General features: G+C 50.2%; 1 long non-coding RNA gene across 1 annotated transcript in view; it reads right to left on the reverse strand.

The window, feature by feature from the left end:
* The window catches only part of LOC134957129 (uncharacterized), a 243,094-nt gene that overhangs the window by 19,269 nt on the left and 202,459 nt on the right, over positions 1–21,366 (reverse strand). Inside the window, exon 3 of the long non-coding RNA XR_010186484.1 lies at positions 6,854–6,941. This is a non-coding gene — a long non-coding RNA (uncharacterized LOC134957129). The remainder of the gene's footprint in view (positions 1–6,853; positions 6,942–21,366) is intronic.

The following is a 21,366-nucleotide window of genomic DNA, read 5'->3' on the forward strand; positions in this document are numbered from 1 at the left end:
ACAGCCTGCCAGACACACGCACATCCTGCTAAGTGACACTGCACAGCCTGCCAGACACACGCACATCCCGCCCAGTGACACTGCACAGCCTGCCAGACACACGCACATCCTGCCCAGTGACAATGTACAGCCTGCCAGACACACGCACATCCCGCCCAGTGACACTGCACAGCCTGCCAGACACACGCACATCCCACCCAGTGACACTGCACAGCCTGCCAGACACACGCACATCCCGCCTAGTGACACTGTACAGCCTGCCAGACACACGCACATCCCGCCCAGTGCCAGACACACGCACATCCCGCCCAGTGCCAGACACACGCACATCCCGCCCAGTGAAACTGCACAGCCTGCCAGACACACGCACATCCCACCCAGTGACACGGAACAGCCTGCCAGACACACGCACATCCCGCCTAGTGACACTGCACAGCCTGCCAGACACACGCACATCCCACCCAGTGACACTGCACAGCCTGCCAGACACACGCACATCCCACCCAGTGACACTGCACAGCCTGCCAGACACACGCACATCCCGCCCAGTGACACTGCACAGCCTGCCAGACACACGCACATCCTGCCCAGTGACACTGCACAGCCTGCCAGACACCAGAACATCCCGCCCAGTGACACTGCACAGCCTGCCAGACACACGCACATCCCGCCCAGTGACACTGCACAGCCTGCCAGACACACGTACATCCCGCCCAGTGACACTGCACAGCCTGCCAGACACACGCACATCCCACCCAGTGACACGGCACAGCCTGCCAGACACACGCACATCCCACCCAGTGACACTGCACAGCCTGCCAGACACACGCACATCCCACCCAGTGACACGGCACAGCCTGCCAGATACACGCTCATCCCACCCAGTGACACTGCACAGCCTGCCAGACACACGCACATCCCGCCCAGTGACACTGCACAGCCTGCCAGATACACGCGCATCCCACCCAGTGCCAGACACACGCACATCCCGCCCAGTGCCAGACACACGCACATCCCGCCCAGTGACACTGCACAGCCTGCCAGACACACGCACATCCCACCCAGTGACACTTCACAGCCTGCCAGACACACGCACATCCCACCCAGTGTCACTGCACAGCCTGCCAGATACACGCTCATCCCACCCAGTGCCAGACACACGCACATCCCGCCCAGTGCCAGACACACGCACATCCCGCCCAGTGACACTGCACAGCCTGCCACACACGCACATCCTGCCCAGTGACACTGCACAGCCTGCCAGACACACGCACATCCCACCCAGTGACACGGCACAGCCTGCCAGACACACGCACATCCCACCCAGTAACACTGCACAGCCTGCCAGACACACGCACATCCCACCCAGTAACACTGCACAGCCTGCCAGACACACGCACATCCCACCCAGTGACACTGCACAGCCTGCCAGATACACGCACATCCCACCCAGTGACACTGCACAGCCTACCAGACACACACACATCCCGCCCAGTGACACTGCACAGCCTGCCAGACACACGCACATCCCGCCCAGTGACACTGCACAGCCTGCCAGACACACGCACATCCCGCCCAGTGACACTGCACAGCCTGCCAGACACACGCACATCCCGCACAGTGCCAGACACACGCACATCCCGCCCAGTGACACTGTACAGCCTGCCAGACACACGCACATCCCGCCCAGTGACACTGCCCAGCCTGCCAGACACACGCACATCCCACCCAGTGACACTGCACAGCCTGCCAGATACACGCTCATCCCACCCAGTGCCAGACACACGCACATCCCGCCCAGTGACACTGCACAGCCTGCCAGACACACGCACATCCCGCCCAGTGACACTGCACAGCCTGCCAGACACACGCACATCCCGCCCAGTGACACTGCACAGCCTGCCAGATACACGCTCATCCCACCCAGTGCCAGACACACGCACATCCCGCCCAGTGACACTGTACAGCCTGCCAGACACACGCACATCCCGCCCAGTGACACTGCACAGCCTGCCAGACACACGCACATCCCGCCCAGTGACACTGCACAGCCTGCCAGATACACGCTCATCCCAGCCAGTGCCAGACACACGCACATCCCGCCCAGTGACACTGCACAGCCTGCCAGACACACGCACATCCCGCCCAGTGACACTGCACAGCCTGCCAGACACACGCACATCCCGCCCAGTGACACTGCACAGCCTGCCAGACACACGCACATCCCGCCCAGTGACACTGCACAGCCTGCCAGACACACGCACATCCCGCCCAGTGACACTGCACAGCCTGCCAGATACACGCTCATCCCACCCAGTGCCAGACACACGCACATCCCGCCCAGTGACACTGTACAGCCTGCCAGACACACGCACATCCCGCCCAGTGACACTGCACAGCCTGCCAGACACACGCACATCCCACCCAGTGACACTGCACAGCCTGCCAGACACACGCACATCCCGCCCAGTGACACTGCACAGCCTGCCAGACACACGCACATCCCGCCCAGTGACACGGCACAGCCTGCCAGATACACGCTCATCCCACCCAGTGCCAGACACACGCACATCCCGCCCAGTGACACTGTACAGCCTGCCAGACACACGCACATCCCACCCAGTGACACTGCACAGCCTGCCAGACACACGCACATCCCGCCCAGTGACACTGCACAGCCTGCCAGACACACGCACATCCCACCCAGTGACACTTCACAGCCTGCCAGACACACGCACATCCCACCCAGTGACACTGCACAGCCTGCCAGATACACGCTCATCCCACCCAGTGCCAGACACACGCACATCCCGCCCAGTGCCAGACACACGCACATCCCGCCCAGTGACACTGCACAGCCTGCCACACACGCACATCCTGCCCAGTGACACTGCACAGCCTGCCAGACACACGCACATCCCACCCAGTGACACGGCACAGCCTGCCAGACACACGCACATCCCACCCAGTAACACTGCACAGCCTGCCAGACACACGCACATCCCACCCAGTAACACTGCACAGCCTGCCAGACACACGCACATCCCACCCAGTGACACTGCACAGCCTGCCAGATACACGCACATCCCACCCAGTGACACTGCACAGCCTACCAGACACACACACATCCTGCCCAGTGACACTGCACAGCCTACCAGACACACGCACATCCCGCCCAGTGACACTGTACAGCCTGCCAGACACACGCACATCCCGCCCAGTGACACTGCACAGCCTGCCAGACACACGCACATCCCACCCAGTGACACTGCACAGCCTGCCAGATACACGCTCATCCCACCCAGTGCCAGACACACGCACATCCCGCCCAGTGACACTGCACAGCCTGCCAGACACACGCACATCCCGCCCAGTGACACTGCACAGCCTGCCAGACACACGCACATCCCGCCCAGTGACACTGCACAGCCTGCCAGATACACGCTCATCCCACCCAGTGCCAGACACACGCACATCCCGCCCAGTGACACTGTACAGCCTGCCAGACACACGCACATCCCGCCCAGTGACACTGCACAGCCTGCCAGACACACGCACATCCCGCCCAGTGACACTGCACAGCCTGCCAGATACACGCTCATCCCACCCAGTGCCAGACACACGCACATCCCGCCCAGTGACACTGCACAGCCTGCCAGACACACGCACATCCCGCCCAGTGACACTGCACAGCCTGCCAGACACACGCACATCCCGCCCAGTGACACTGCACAGCCTGCCAGACACACGCACATCCCGCCCAGTGACACTGCACAGCCTGCCAGATACACGCTCATCCCACCCAGTGCCAGACACACGCACATCCCGCCCAGTGACACTGTACAGCCTGCCAGACACACGCACATCCCGCCCAGTGACACTGCACAGCCTGCCAGACACACGCACATCCCACCCAGTGACACTGCACAGCCTGCCAGACACACGCACATCCCGCCCAGTGACACTGCACAGCCTGCCAGACACACGCACATCCCGCCCAGTGACACGGCACAGCCTGCCAGATACACGCTCATCCCACCCAGTGCCAGACACACGCACATCCCGCCCAGTGACACTGTACAGCCTGCCAGACACACGCACATCCCACCCAGTGACACTGCACAGCCTGCCAGACACACGCACATCCCACCCAGTGACACTGCACAGCCTGCCAGACACACGCACATCCCGCCCAGTGACACGGCACAGCCTGCCAGACACACGCACATCCCACCCAGTGACACTGCACAGCCTGCCAGACACACGCACATCCCGCCCGGTGACACTGCACAGCCTGCCAGACACACGCACATCCCGCCCTGTGACACTGCACAGCCTGCCAGACACACGCACATCCCGCCCAGTGACACTGCACAGCCTGCCAGACACACGCACATCCTGCCCAGTGAACATACACATCTGCCCCAGTGACACTGCATGCCCCTTCAGCCATATTCTACAAACCGCTCAGTCACATTGCAGATTCTCAGAGATGTATTTCTGCACCTGATAGCCAAAAGAAAGTGCTGGGCGTCCCTTATATATCAAGAAAAATGTAGATGTCACCGGGTGTCTCCATTTTCTACTCATAAAACGTGAGTCCGTTTCAAGGGAGAAATAAATTTCTAGTTGCAATTTATTCCTTCCTACCCAGACACAGTGAAATACTTGTATTCATTAATATCTGTCTGCACAAGAGGAACAGAGAACGTAGAATATTGGCCCTCATTCCGAGTTGATCGGTCGCAAGGCGAATTTAGCAGAGTTACACACGCTAAGCCGCCGCCTACTGGGAGTGAATCTTAGCTTCTTAAAATTGCGACCGATGTATTCGCAATATTGCGATTACTAACTACTTAGCAGTTTCAGAGTAGCTTCAGACTTACTCTGCCTGTGCGATCAGTTCAGTGCTTGTCGTTCCTGGTTGACGTCACAAACACACCCAGCGTTCGCCCAGGCACTCCCACCGTTTCTCCGGCCACTCCTGCGTTTTTTCCGGAAACGGTAGCGTTTTCAGCCACACGCCCCTGAAACGCCGTGTTTCCGCCCAGTAACACCCATTTCCTGTCAATCACATTACGATCGCCGGAGCGATGAAAAAGCCGTGAGTAAAATTACTTTCTACATAGCAAAGTTACTTGGCGCAGTCGCAGTGCGAACATTGCGCATGCGTACTAAGCGGATTTTCATTGCGATGCGATGAAAAATACCGAGCGAACAACTCGGAATGAGGGCCATTGTTTCATAAACAACAGCAAAAAAAAAGAGGAAAAGTGCATTTAGGGAGAAATGATGGTGCACATTTGTGGCTGCATAATAACGGAAAACGCTGCTCTTCACCTCTACGGGAGGAATTCAAGTGTTCTGCACCCCAACAGCCACTAGATGGCGTCCAACAGAGCAAGTCAATTGTTGCTCCAATCAGGACGCTCAGCCGCCGGCGCTGACATTACTTTTATGCTGCTCCGTCATTTTGACGGGTTGGTAACCAGTACTCTATAAAAAGGTAGGTGCTCCACTAGGGAATGGGTATGTAGGTCAACACTCATTAGGTCAACCACTATTGGTCGACAGGCAGAAGGTCGACACCTGAAAAAGGCTGACATGGTCGGCAGGGCTACATGGAAAAAGGTTGACATGAGTTTTTTTGTGTCGTTTTCTTTGTAAAGTGACCGGGGCCCCCAATTAGTGCACCGCGTACCCTCGCATGGCTCGCTTTACTCGCCATTCTTCGGGCAAGGTGCCTCGCTACACTACCGCTGCTGCTGCGCTCGGCACAGGTTACTATTCCCCACCGTAGTCCACGTTGATTGTAAAGTATGAAAACGTTTTAAGAAAAATGTGTCGACCTTTTGACCTGTCGACCTAGTACATGTCCACCAAATGACCCTGTCGACCTAATGACCCTGTAGACCTAATGCATGTCGACCAATACTGGTTGACCTAATGACTGTCGACCTAATGACTGTCAACCCAACGACCCATACGCCTGCGCAGGTAGATTGGAGTACGCTAGATAGGGAAGACAGAAAACTTCCAGTAGAACAAGTGAAATATTTAATGATCAAGTAAAACATAAATTGCATTTCCACAAAAACATTCAGTAAGTGAATCTGAATTGCAAAATAATTGCATCCGATGTGGTTGTAAATGACGTAAACCGTGCGCAGCCTGAGAACGCCAGTTTGCAAACTGATCCTTAGGCCAAAACAAAAATATTTTGCCTGCGGCGACCGGGAACTGCGCTACTGAAACAAACTGCAGAGGAATTAAAAATCTGGGAATCTCGCCGCCGGCTATATCAGGACTGTGATGAGGGCAGTGGATCTTGGGGGTCATTCCGAGCTGATTGTAGCAGTGCTACATTTAGCACAGCTACGATCATTCACACTGACATGCGGGGGGACGCCCAGCACAGGGCTAGTCCTACGCACTACGGCGTCGGCGCATGTGTAGTAGGGACCCATTCGCTCTGCTGCGTTAAAAAGCAGCGAGCAAATGGGTCACAATGACCCCCCTAATGTCTAACTCAGGGGATGGAGGAACCTCCTACTGCGCTCAGTCCTAACGCCAGCTTTTACTTTGCGAACCATACATTTTATCCTGCGCATTGGGACACATACAGTTTGGTGAGGGGCACAACCTGCATCAGGCGTGACTTATCCAGCTTCTGTCCTCAGGAGAGGTCCCGTTCTCTAAGTGTTGTGCCAAGGCACAAACTTTCCAACACACGTCTAGAACGTCAGACAATGGCAGCTGCACAGCGTGACACATTTCTTTACTTTCCTAAATGACCATTAGCATGTCAGTAAGCCCCATTAGCATGTCAGTAAGCTGTGCGGGTTATACGTACTTATCTGGTCTTTGTTTCTTTGTCTTGGCGTACACTTTCTGTAGCCGCTTGGTAAATTGTTTGTTTGTTCCTCTATGTTGTCATGCTCCTATTCATCAGCGGAATAAGCAGAGCAGAATAAAAACATTAAAAAAATAAAATTGGGGGAAAAATACAAAAGAACAAAATAAGAAAATTAAAAGCGAAAAAAAAAGCACTTGTGTACAGGTCCTATACTTACAGACATGTAATAATGGAGATAAGTAGAGTTTTATGGGGGTCATTCCGAGTTGATCGCTAGCTGCATTTGTTCGCAGCGCAGCGATCAGGTTAAAAAACGGCAGTTCTGCGCATGCGTATGCGGCGCGATGCGCACGCGAGACCTACGGGCACAATGAACGATGCAGTTTTGCACAGGGTCTAGCGATGCATTTCAGTCGCACTGCTTGCCGCAGAGTGATTGACTTGAAGTGGACGTTTCTAGGTGGCAACTGACCGTTTTCAGGGAGTGTGCGGAAAAACGCAGGCGTGCCATTCCGAGTTGATCGCTCGCTAGCAGTTTTTAGCAGCCGTGCAAACGCTATGTCGCCGCCCACTGGAGTGTATTTTAGCTTAGCAGAAGTGCGAACGGTTGTATCGCAGGGCGGCTACAATTTTTTTTTGTGCAGTTTCAGAGTAGCTCAAAACCTACTCAGCGTTTGCGATCACTTCAGACTGTTCAGTTCCTGTTTTTACGTCACACACACGCCCTGCGTTCACCCAGCCACGACTGCATTTTTCCTGGCACGCCTGCGTTTTTTGAACACTCCCTGAAAACGGTTAGTTGCCACCCAGAAGCGCCCACTTCATGTCAATCACTCTGCGGCAACCAGTGCGACTGAAAAGCTTCGCTAGACCCTGTGTGAAACTACATCAGTCGTTGTAATATTACGTCGCCCGTGCGCATTGCGCCGCATACGCATGCGCAGAAGTGGCAATTTTTTGCCTCATCGCTGCACAGCAAACGAATGCAGCTAGCGATCAACTCAGAATGGCCACCATTAAAAGTTTCGTTTCTGGTCACATTAATAAAGGTAAGGAACACACTGTACATTTTATTGACCACTGACAAGGACGCACCGCAAAATATGGATTGATGTTAAATATGGTTAATATTCTCCAGGATCTAGTCAGAGATAGTCACCTGCAGCTATTGTATAATGAAAATATGTAGTGTTTATCTGATAAATACAGTATTTTCATTATAAATACCTTTTAGCTCCTCTTCAAACACATTTCTTAATGGCGAGCAGTACCGTCTTCAGCCCACAGGTGTCACTATTATAAGTGCTGTCTTTTGAAATGCACATTGGGGGAGATTCAATTAGCTAACACACCTGCAGGGGCGTAGAGAGCCACGCCAGGCCCCCGAGAAGGGGGAGAGGGTGTGGCTTAAAAAAGTGGGCGTAACAACGCCCGTTAATATTAAATAATGTTAAAAATAAAATAATTAGGGGGCACCATTTTCACACAGGGGGCCAGGGGGGTCAGAGGGGTGCATGGGGGAGGGCACAGTGTCTTCCCGAAGATATCCCCTGCAAGATGGCGCCGGACGCAGGTATACTACATGGGGAGGGCAGCGGACCCAGGCCCCTGCTGAGCACAGGTAATTAGTACCCGCTCCCCCCCCCCCACATCCCCCTGTCAGCGCCACTGCACACCTGCCACTTCTCCATGCAGGAGACTATAGCGCTTGCCCGTGTCATGGCGCTAGCAAAAAGTGAGAAATGTTTTCCACCACAAACCGCCATGAGCACAGGCAGCGCTGGAAAGTAAAGATTTGATTTATTTATTTATTTGCAGTTTCTTATACAGATGGAGCCCTGCTCATCTATCCCTTTAATAGTATTAATTGAGCCAGGGCAGTCGGACTTAATCACCTGCTGCAATGACTTAATCCCTTGCTGTATTGTTCTCTCTGTATGGTATTGCAGCTGAGAACAATAGATGAAAGGCTTATGCTAATAAACCTTGGTGTACCTAGGTGCAGCAGAGAAGCCAAGATAAGTGAGGCTCCATCTGTACAGCGCCAGCATATTCTGTCGTGCTTTACAATTGGAACACAAAACATTAATGAGACGAGACTGGATAATAACAGACAAAGAGAAAAGAACAAAGAGATAAGAGGTTCCTGCTGCAGGTTTACGGGAATGACGTTACAAACGTACAGTAAACGGTATTTTACTTGTACATCTGTGGATATGAGTCTCCAACTTCTGCATTTTTCTAGATAACGATACAATATAACCTCTGTAAGACTTATTAGCTTGATGTTAAGATCATTGACTACAAATGTAGAATGTGATAAATGACTGCGGGACACACATAATCAGGAGCACAGATCAATGCGCTGATTAATGCGTCTGCCATTTCGGGTAGTTGTGTGCCCCTAAAAAACGATAACTGTATTTACACTAGTGTGACCCTTTGGATAGAAACTCAGTCTCTGAGACCGGGCTCGCCCAGCCGCGACAACCTGTTAATTATCAGTCAATTCAAGAACTGTGTGAGATCGGCTTCCAATCCCCACAAACAAGTGTGACCGAGCGGTACAAAACAGAGATTTCACCTAAACTTACCCATAATACCAAGTGATCAGGAGGCCGGGGCGTGAGGTAATGACACAAATACATCTACTGGGGTCACTCACAACATGATAGATAGATAGATAGATAGATAGATAGATAGATAGATAGATAGATAGATAGATAGATAGATAGATATGAGATAGATAGATAGATAGATATGAGATAGATAGATAGATATGAGATAGATAGATAGATAGATAGATAGATAGATAGATAGATAGATAGATAGATAGATAGATATGAGATAGATAGATAGATATGAGATAGATAGATAGATAGATAGATAGATAGATAGATAGATATGAGATAGATATGAGATAGATAGATAGATAGATAGATAGATAGATAGATAGATAGATAGATAGATAGATAGATATGAGATAGATAGATAGATAGATATGAGATAGATAGATAGATAGATAGATAGATTCACATTATCATCTACTTTTGTAGAAATTGCCAACCATTATAAAGGTAACACTCGATACACAGATATCTCCTGCTCACCTTTCAGTCCTGGGACGCTATCCCCATACACTAGTATAGGGACCTAAATTCATCATGCTCTGAAAATACTAGAATATCAGAACCTGACAGGAGAAACCTACACCACCATCAGATGGCGCTGATTCCCAGACCACGCTCCTTACCTATGGGAAAGAGTCCCAGTTTGGAAGAGGGATCCCTCCGCCTGAAGTCGCGCTTGCGTGATCCCAAGTTCACACATGCACACTAGCACTGCCGAGTCTCTATGTTTCACCTCTGCTGAAATAGTGGTGACAGGGATAGTGGGCAGGGTCAGACTGGGGCATAAAGGGCTCAACGGGGGAATGTAGTAAAAGGAGCCCATGAAGCAATGTTGGATTACTCTGGTGGTTTGAATCCACCACTGCTACGGTACTTGTTGGCGGTTCAGTATGATTTCCTGATGGACAGGATGGCTTTGGTTGAATCCCGACAGTGGCATCCCGTCCATCAGAATCCCGACAGCACCCTCTAAAGTATCCTAACCCTCCCCTGCCCCCTACCCTAACCCTCCCTTGTGGGTGCCTAAACCTAACCTTCCCCGGTGGTGCCTAACCCTAATCCTCCCTTCCCCGTTGCCTAAACCTAACCCTCCGCACTGGTGCCTAACCTTACCCGGTGGTGCCTAACCCTAACCCTTCTTTTACCGTTGCCTAAACTTAACCCTCCCCACTTGGTGCCTAACCCTGACTCAACAGTCCCTAACCCTAACCTTCCCAGCCCTACACCCTGACCCTAACCCCCTTTCTCCTGCCTAAATCTAACCACCACCGCCACACCCGGGGCAGGATGCCAGCACGTCCCGCTTGATGGACTTCAGGATTCCCAGTGTCGGTATTGTATCCCGATTGTCGTCGGTATTTAGACGCGGGGCTTGCTGCGTCCCTAGGGATCCCGGCATCGGTATATCGACCGCCGGCATACCGTCCATCGGGAAGCTAACTGCTTCCTCTTGTTGGATACTTCATTATCAGGGCCATAGTCACCAAAATTCCAAGTTGATAAAAGCTTCCATACTCTGGAAACATCTCCAGATGCAACTGACGGCTGCTCAAAAAAGTGAATGACAGAAAAGAAAAACATAGAGATAGCGAGAAAGAGACAGCTTTGAAAGAGGGCGATAGAGAGTGTAAGAGGAGGAGAGCGAGAAACAGAAGCAGGGAGAGAGAAAGAGGGGTGAAGAGAAAGAAGATAGAGAAGCAGGGAGAGAGAAAGAGGGGTGAAGAGAAAGAAGATAGAGAAGCAGGGAGAGAGAAAGAGGGGTGAAGAGAAAGAAGATAGAGAAGCAGGAAGAGAGAAAGATGAGTGAAGAGAAAGAAGATAGAGAAGCAGGGAGAGAGAAAGAGGAGTGAAGAGAAAGAAGATAGAGAAGCAGGAAGAGAGAAAGAGGAGTGAAGAGAAAGAAGATAGAGAAGCAGGGAGAGAGAAAGAGGGGTGAAGAGAAAGAAGATAGAGAAGCAGGGAGAGAGAAAGAGGGTGAAGAGAAAGAAGATAGAGAAGCAGGAAGAGAGAAATGAAGAGAAAGAAGATAAAGAAGCAGGGAGAGAGAAAGAGGGGTGAAGAGAAAGAAGATAGAGAAGCAGGAAGAGAGAAAGAGGGGTGAAGAGAAAGAAGATAGAGAAGAAGGGAGAGAGAAAGAGGGTGAAGAGAAAGAAGATAGAGAAGCAGGAAGAGAGAAAGAGGGGTGAAGAGAAAGAAGATAGAGAAGCAGGGAGAGAGAAAGAGGGTGAAGAGAAAGAAGATAGAGAAGCAGGGAGAGAGAAAGAGGGTGAAGAGAAAGAAGATAGAGAAGCAGGGAGAGAGAAAGAGGAGTGAAGAGAAAGAAGATAGAGAAGCAGGAAGAGAGAAAGAGAGGTGAAGAGAAAGAAGATAGAGAAGCAGGGAGAGAGAAAGAGGGGTGAAGAGAAAGAAGATAGAGAAGCAGGAAGAGAGAAAGAGAGGTGAAGAGAAAGAAGATAGAGAAGCAGGGAGAGAGAAAGAGGGTGAAGAGAAAGAAGATAGAGAAGCAGGGAGAGAGAAAGAGGGGTGAAGAGAAAGAAGATAGAGAAGCAGGGAGAGAGAAAGGGGGTGAAGAGAAAGAAGATAGAGAAGCAGGAAGAGAGAAAGAGGGGTGAATAGAAAGAAGATAGAGAAGCAGTGAGAGAGAAAGAGGGGTGAAGAGAAAGAAGATAGAGAAGCAGGGAGAGAGAAAGAGGGTGAAGAAAAAGAAGACAGAGAAGCAGGGAGAGAGAAAGAGGGTGAAGAGAAAGAAGATAGAGAAGCAGGGAGAGAGAAAGAGGGTGAAGAGAAAGAAGATAGATAAGCAGGGAGAGAGAAAGAGGGTGAAGAGAAAGAAGACAGAGAAGCAGGGAGAGAGAAAGAAAGAGGGTGAAGAGAAAGAAGATAGAGAAGCAGTGAGAGAGAAAGAGGGTGAAGAGAAAGAAGATAGAGAAGCAGTGAGAGAGAAAGAGGGTTGAAGAGAAAGAAGATAGAGAAGCAGGGAGAGAGAAAGAGGGTGAAGAGAAAGAAGATAGAGAAGCAGTGAGAGAGAAAGAGGGTTGAAGAGAAAGAAGATAGAGAAGCAGGGAGAGAGAAAGAGGGGTGAAGAGAAAGAAGATAGAGAAGCAGGGAGAGAGAAAGAGGGGTGAAGAGAAAGAAGATAGAGAAGCAGGGAGAGAGAAAGAGGGGTGAAGAGAAAGAAGATAAAGAAGCAGGGAGAGAGAAAGAGAGGTGAAGAGAAAGAAGATAGAGAAGCAGGAAAAGAGAAAGAGAGGTGAAGAGAAAGAAGATAGAGAAGCAGGGAGAGAGAAAGAGGGGTGAAGAGAAAGAAGATAGAGAAGCAGGGAGAGAGAAAGAGGGTGAAGAGAAAGAAGATAGAGAAGCAGGGAGAGAGAAAGAGGGGTGAAGAGAAAGAAGATAGAGAAGCAGTGAGAGAGAAAGAGGGGTGAAGAGAAAGAAGATAGAGAAGCAGGGAGAGAGAAAGGGGGTGAAGAGAAAGAAGATAGAGAAGCAGGAAGAGAGAAAGAGGGGTGAAGAGAAAGAAGATAGAGAAGCAGTGAGAGAGAAAGAGGGGTGAAGAGAAAGAAGATAGAGAAGCAGGGAGAGAGAAAGAGGGTGAAGAGAAAGAAGACAGAGAAGCAGGGAGAGAGAAAGAGGGTGAAGAGAAAGAAGATAGAGAAGCAGGAAGAGAGAAAGAGGGTGAAGAGAAAGAAGATAGATAAGCAGGGAGAGAGAAAGAGGGTGAAGAGAAAGAAGACAGAGAAGCAGGGAGAGAGAAAGAAAGAGGGTGAAGAGAAAGAAGATAGAGAAGCAGTGAGAGAGAAAGAGGGTGAAGAGAAAGAAGATAGAGAAGCAGGGAGAGAGAAAGAGGGTGAAGAGAAAGAAGATAGAGAAGCAGTGAGAGAGAAAGAGGGTTGAAGAGAAAGAAGATAGAGAAGCAGGGAGAGAGAAAGAGGGGTGAAGAGAAAGAAGATAGAGAAGCAGGGAGAGAGAAAGAGGGGTGAAGAGAAAGAAGATAGAGAAGCAGGGAGAGAGAAAGAGGGGTGAAGAGAAAGAAGATAGAGAAGCAGGAGATAGACTGGGGAGAGGGGGGCAGAGAAAGCAAATGAGAGGAGGAGAAATGAGAAAATAGATCATTGTCATCTTTATTTATTTTGAAATGCACGAAGTCAGAAAATATAAAAACTTGGATGGTTCTGCGGCCGCCCCGTGCAGACTGTTACATGCACACACCCTAATGTCCCCCCGCTATTTACACGTCACCCTGACCCATAGACCGGGGTCAGCTCTGCGCAGCAAAACAAACAGCAGACACATAACTGGAAATGGTCCCATATAGCCATATGCACATTTATTCCACCTGTGCTCATGCAGCAAAGTCCATGGTTGGATCTCTAATAACTTTATACACTATTTCAGAGACGGTGACCACAGAGGTACTGCGTTCCCCATGGACACAGCACTTAATTTATTTATTAACAGTTTCTTATATAGTGCTACATATTTCGTTGCGCTTTACAAGTGGAACAACAGTTATAACACAAAAGTGAGTAATAACAGACAGACATAGAGGTAGGAGGGCCCTGCTCACAAGCTTACACTCTATAGGATGTAAGAGGATTTGCAAGGTGAGCAGTGCTGAGACCGGGTGTTGGGTCTCAGCAGTTAGCATCCTCCTCCAGCCTGGACAATGGGGGTCATTTCTAGTTGATCACTCGTTAGCTGTTTTTAGCAGCCGTGCGAACGCATAGTCACCGCCCACAGGGGAGTGTATTTTAGCCTTGCAGTTGTGCGATCGCATGTGCAGCCGAGCTGTACAAAAACATTTTGTGCAGTTTCTGAGTTGCCCAGGACTTACTCAGCCGCTGCGATCACTTCAGCCTGTCTGGGGCCGGAATTGACGTCAGACACCCGCCCTGCAAACGCTTGGACATGCCTGCGTTTTTCCAACCACTCCCAGAAAACGGTTAGTTGACTCCCACAAACGTCTTCTTACTGTTAATCTCTTTAGTGGTCGTCCATGCGAACGGATTCTTCGTAAATCCCATTGCAGAGCAATGATCCGCTTTGTGCCCGTGAGACGTGACTATGCATTGCGGTGCATACGCATGCGCAGTTCTGACCTGATCGCAGCGCAGTGAAAAAACCTAGCGTGCGATCAGGTCGGACTGACCCCCAATATCATTAGCAGGTGCTGCTTGGGTACAGAGACTCCAGAATTATACGATTCCCCATTTATGGATGCTTCTAGAGTACTCTTAAGGCCCCCAGGGAAAAAGTTGCAGGAGGGTGCCTTTTCTTTGAACGCTTTTAAGCACTAGCGTGTTCACTTATTCTGACAGTCGCATCTTATAATGTTATTAAACGGAGTGAGATCTGGAAACATCTCGTGCTAACCGGATGATAAATATTCCAATATACATGATTGTCTGTCCCTGAGCAGATTACAGTATTTCGCTAACAGTATTTGCGCGTCTTGACATAGCGTTTTTATTATCCAATTGATTGACAAACATGAAACGACAGCGATAAACTTTCCCGGTTACATCCATCACCGCTGCTCTCTCCACTTAAGAACAGGGACCTGGATGAAGATACAAAGAAGGTCATTAACTAAGTGCGATAGTGCAAAGCACAAGCTAGTGACGTCACCTGCAAGGATTTGCACATTCAGGGGACATTCCGGCCATGATTGCCAATACTGAGGGATCTTGTGAATGCCTGCAAATAGACCCTGCCCCATGGAAAGCAGTCGCATACTGCGCATAGTCCGTACTACGCATACGCATAACGCAAATGCATACCTCCCAATTGCCCCATTTCGCAGGACAGTCCCGTTTTTGGGGGGACTGTCCCGCAGTCCCTCCCGCGGGCTGCAGTGTCCCGCGGTGGGGGGTAGGATCAGTTGGGAAGCTCCTGTCACTCGCTGCTCTGCATAGTGCAGAGCAGAGCAGCGAAGAATAGGCGTGGTCAGCGACCGCAGCATCCCTTAAAGCCATGCCCACGGGTCATGCCCCCCTATTGGCGGCGGCACGATTTGCCTGCCGTGGATGTTGGGAAGTATGCAAATGGCTGGAGAGTGGAACTGCGGACAGAGTGATCCGTTGTTGGATCTGTCTTTGGAGTCTATTTATCAGCCCTTCATTTCTACAAAAGTAGGTTTTGTAGAAATTTAGGGCCTAATTTAGACCTGACTGCAGTAGCAAATTTGTTCTCTAATGGGCAAAGCCATGTGCACTGCAGGTGGGCAGATGTAACATGTGCAGAGAGAGTAAGATTTGGGTGGGGTGTGTTCAAAGTCAAACTGAAATCTAAATTGCAGTGTAAAAATAAAGCAGCCAGTATTTACCCTGCACAGAAACAAAATAACACGCCCAAATCTTACACCCCTGTGGGCTAGTCCGACCCTGGTACGATGGTCTGCGAATAGTGCGCCCTGCCGCCCTTATTTTTTCTTGTGCTTTATCCCTATTGCCACCATCTGTGCCCATGTTCCTGCGCCCGTCTCTGCGTTCCAATAGCTGTCCTCAGGTGGTTGTGTTTGTGGCAGTGACTTTGTAGTTAATCTAGACCAACAGCTCGGCGCCATTTACTTTCTTTTCTGTTGCCATCTCGCTGTTTATCTCACAGCGTGTCCTTGGACGAATTTGTGCATTTACTATTCCCGATATAGAAAAATTGCACTTATATAAATATAACCCTCAATTCATCCACCAGGCAGACTGCTAACACACGGAGCGGGGATACAGCCACACTATGCAGGTGTCAGTGAAGGGAGCGCTGCAAGTGACGCATACGACGCACTGAGGGGGCAACAGATGTAAGTGACGGTGTTTGAGGTGCGCTATTAAGGAAAGAGCAGGTGCAGGTGGTCACTTAGACCATACAATAAAAGGTGTTCTGTACATATGCTGACACAAGAATGTCGATATTGTAACATGGCGACATTCAGCATTTAAACACTGATGTTATGTCAACATTGTGAAAATGTTGACATACTGTACAGGGATATTTTTTTGCTGAGTCTGTCCCTAATGGTAACTGTAACCCTAATGGTTACCCTAATAGTAACCCCAATGGTAACTCTAACCCAAACACATAGGGGTGGATTGGCCATTTGGCTCACCAGGAAGGTTTCTGCTAGGCTGACCGTGTCTGTGGGACCTGTTTTGTGTGTTGTGTGACCTCACCCCCCACGTGACAGGCAGCCCGCCACACTCAGTACACTGCATTGTTCCCCATTCATTCTGTGATTCCATCTCTGCAGTACAGCAACTCTGCCATCCAGTGATCCTGCCATGGCTACACAGTATGTTATACCTCTTGTGCTACCCATGTCGGGCCACTTCTACAAAATTTTACAGGGCAGCTTTTAGTTCCCAATCCGCCCCTGGTCTCAGACACAACTGCAGCATAAGATGTAAGGAAGACCGCAATTGTGCACAATCAGGCCCTATGAGGAGGAATCCCGCCCCCTCAACAGACCCCACCCCCTCATCAGACTGCACCCCCATTAGGGCTGCTTCCATAAATTTCCCATGCTGGTTTTCCATCCCAATCCACCTCGGCAAACACACACTGTATTAGAGAACAGTCCGGTCACCGGCCATGTGAGACGTGTGCGACGCCTGGATCCCAACTACTGTACATTACTGACAAGACAGCGGCGATTTAACCCTTTGGTGGAGCGAGCTGACGAGGTAATTGCCCTACAGCAGAGGGGAAGTCGGACTTGGCCTCATTTTTTTACTGCACACACCAGCTTCCAAAAACATCTGTTCAATCCCCTACTCACCCTGATCCTCTAATAACCACACACAGTATATTGTTTCCAGTCCCAACTGGCAGTATTTATTGGAAATGCAGTAAGCTGGAATTGCTGACCGGTGCTTATTGTCAGGAAACAGCAGATAAAACTCATCTCCAAATGTCTACAGGGCTTGTGTGGCCTCGTCTGAGCAGCATTACCTGTACTCTTGTTATTTCTCCGGCTGTCTGCTGTCAGGATCATCTGTCGCTGGTCTCTGAAATACTATAGCAACACTTTCTCTTGCAGTCCTACTACTATTGCAGAAGAGCCCCAGAGATAGCGGGCACCAGTCATCGCCACCGCTGTCTGCAACACATTTAGGGGTCTTCTCTCATGCATGAACAGCCCCCTCAATCTGTACGATGGATGTAAATAAGAGTTGCACCACTTCTGATCTCTCCATAATGGATGCATGTGTACGACTAATTATACACTTAGGGTAGCGGATTTCTGCTCGCACCTCATGAGGCCGCAAGAAGGGAATCAGCGAGATACAGGCCAGATGCATTTTTGGAGCGTAGAACATAATATGGTTTTTAAAAGTCCAAGGCACATTTCATATGGGATACGGTCGTTAGGTCGACACAGCTTAGGTTGACAGGACAAAAGGTCGACATGAGGTTTTTTTTTAAAAAAAACACAAATTTTGGGGGATTTTTCCATACTTGATGATCCACGCAGCGGTAGCGGGGTGAGGCCAGCGAAGCGAGCCATGCAAGGGGACACGGTGCACCAATTGGGGTTCCCCATCACTTTACGAAGAAAATGACACCAAAAACAGTCCAAAAACTCATGTCGACCTTTTCACCTGTCGATCTAGTGCACGTCGACCTAATTCCCATGTCGACCTAGTGCATGTCGACCTAATGCCCATGTCGACCTTCAGTGGTCGACCTAATGACTGTCAACCTAAGTTGGGTCGACCCAACGACCCATACCCTTTCATATTGCAAATTCAGTCCTCCACTATGTGGGCCCAAAAATGTCCATTATGTGAATGAAGCTGAACGGCACATACAGTCACATACTGTCACATACAGTCACATACTGTCACATACAGGCACATACAGTCACATACAGTCACATACAGGCACATATTGTCACATACAGTCACATAGAGTCGCATACAGTCACTTACAGGGACATACTGTCACATACAGTCACATACAGTCACAGAGTCACATACAGTCAGATACAGGCACATACAGTCACATACTGTCCCATATTGTCACATACTGTCACATACAGGCACATACTGTCACATACAGTCACAGAGTCACATACAGTCACATACAGTCACATACAGGCACATACTGTCACATACAGTCACAGAGTCAGATACAGGCACATACAGTCACATACTGTCACATACTGTATAGTAAGAGAGAGCTGATGTCCAGTACCAGAGGGTATTTCTACTGCCTATATGCAAGTCTCTGGGATCATGGCACCCGCGCTATGGTTCCAGCGACTTCTCTACGGCGAATGCCCAAATCTCTGGGAAAATGACGCCCGCACCTTGTTCCCGGGGACATCTACTGTGCGCATGCGTAAATCACTCGGAAATGGCCATGGTGGCCATTTTCCAAGTGATTTGTGCCTGCATTGCACGGGACTCCGGGGGGGGGGGGGTAAGTATACTATATCGGTGCAGTGTGTACGGTGTGGGGCCCCCCTGGACCTAGGGACCTGTGTGCAACGCACACACTGCACCCATTATAGAAATGCCTAGTTATTTATTTGGCCACAATGCATCCTCATAATAATAATAATCTATATAATAATCGTAGAAGGCCTGCGTCTCCCCAATGTACACACAATGGTAGCTTTGCCGCACGCCCCAACAGCTCCCGCTGTAAGGGAGACGGTACAGGCCTTAGGTGGAGTCTCAGCCATTAGGTAAGTATAAGAGTGGGGAAGATGGAGGCAAACCCAACAGGGATGGCATAGGGCCAGGACAAAGCAGGAATGGGGTGTGTGTGTGTGTGTGTGTGGGGGGGGGGTAATTGAACCGCTATGGGGCAAGTTGGGGGCCTGGAACAGCAGAGAGGGAGTGGAGCTGGCCAGAGCAGGGGGTGGGACGTAGACTGAGGGAGACCAGGGTCTGTTATACTAATGTGGTGATAGAAATACAGGATAAAGGAACAGGCAGCGGCCTCTGGAAAGGACCCCGGCCCCTCAGTGCATTGTGGGTGCATTTCTCTTTAAATGTGTCATTTCCCCCTAACCAGTCACAGAGCCAGCAGCTGCAGGCCCCAACAATCTGGATCGTATTCTATATTAATGCAGTAATACAACAAATAATTGGGTTTTCCACTTCTGCTGAAACCGATTCTGACAAATCAGGAGATAGTGGCCGCATGATTGATAAAGTGTAAGATAAGAAATGTCAGCTTTTAAAACAAGATTCATTCCTCATCCAGCGATCCGACGTGCCGTCATCGACACATTTAAATCTCTGAGAGTTTAGGGAAAGACTTTTCTGTAATGGAAACATTCTAATTTAACTTGAACACAACAGGCAGCTCTTAATGAGCCACAATTCAACGAGGAAATTACCACCTATCCCTTTGATAAAGTGGGAAGAACGTGCAATTTTAGATGCTGCCTGGTATTCAATGCAGTGATAGACTCAATTAAATGATTTGCAGCGTTATCAGAGATGTACCTGCTGATCGTTCCACAACACGTATTATCCTGCCAACTCTCTGCATCTATAGCGCTGCTCGCCTGCGCAGGAATGTACCGCATCGCGCGTTCTGGAGAGCGACACTGGCATAATAGTCTATTTTGGGGTCTATTTACCAAGCATTGGATGGAGATAAAGTAGAGAAAGAGATAAATGACTAGCCAATCAGCTTCCAACTGCCATGTTACAGGCTGTGTTTGAAAAATGACAGTTAGGAGCTGATTGGCTGGTACTTTATCACCGTCCCCTTTATCTCCATCCAAGTCTAAGTAGACCCCTTAATTCATTATCATTCACATCTACAAGACTCGGCACTTTAAAGCGCCAAAGACGTATTTCCTCTGCGTTGTGACATCACGCAATGGTTCTGTCCTGATCTATTATAGGACACATGGCAGTTAGGGGCTGATTGGCTTGTACTTTATCGCTCTCCACTTTATCTCCATTCAAGGCTTAGTAAATAGACCCCACATGGTAACATCACGTAAAAACGGTAATTTCTCAAAATCCAAGGCATGCGTCAACGTGGGGAGGGGGGGGGGAGGAGGGGGGAACGTACAGAGTTGTGAGATCAATTGAGAGATGCATATGGAAGTGTATAGCAAATGTAATGGGTGTTCCGGGTCCGTGGATATTTAGACCCATGGAGATGGAGGTGTTGTGGGAATGTTGCAAAAGGGGTTGCGGTTTCAGATGCACAATCGCAAACATCGGAATCCGTACATCTGCACCTAACACAGAGCTGGCGCAAGTCTGGATGATGCATTCGATGGTTGCGTCTGTTAACGGTGGTGATGTTAGTGGGTCGTGCCGGCTCCCAGACGTTGCTGGGCAATGGGGCCGGCGCGTCACTTCCACTGCTGGGAGTCCGTCTCTGGCCGGTTGCCTAGCGACCGGAGACGCCAGGCGGCCGCCCTGCGCTTCAGTCCCGGCTAAGCAGCCGGGACGCCGCGCTCGGAGCGCCCTTTTACAGCTGGGCAATTAGGGTCTGGGGGGCTGGTCTTGCTGGCTCTCCTGTGATTTGCCAGCAGGGCTTTTTGATGGGAGCCAGCATGTTGCAGCCTCGCCGGTGATAGCTTCCTGTGGAGCCTGTCTTCCTGCCTCTGGTGTGTTCCTGCGTCCAGCTTGTGTACTCCAATGTCCTGTGTCCAGTTTCCTGAGTCCTGTCTGAGGGATCGTTTCCTGCTGGCCTCCGAGTTGCATTCCAGTAAAGTGGTGGGGTATCTGAAGCCTCTGGGTTCCGGTCGTTTCCTGTGCACACCTTTCGTGGTGTCGTGAGTAGCGGCTCTGCCGCACTTCATGGCTGAAGCCGTATTGTCTTTATCTATTTTTGGTTGTGTCATCTTTGAGGAGGTTTCCGCATTGCTGTCCTCGCCTTATTACGACGGGTTCGTATTTGGCAGTT

Source organism: Pseudophryne corroboree, chromosome 9 (genome assembly GCF_028390025.1).
Source record: "Pseudophryne corroboree isolate aPseCor3 chromosome 9, aPseCor3.hap2, whole genome shotgun sequence".
Classification (NCBI taxonomy): Eukaryota; Metazoa; Chordata; class Amphibia; order Anura; family Myobatrachidae; genus Pseudophryne; species Pseudophryne corroboree.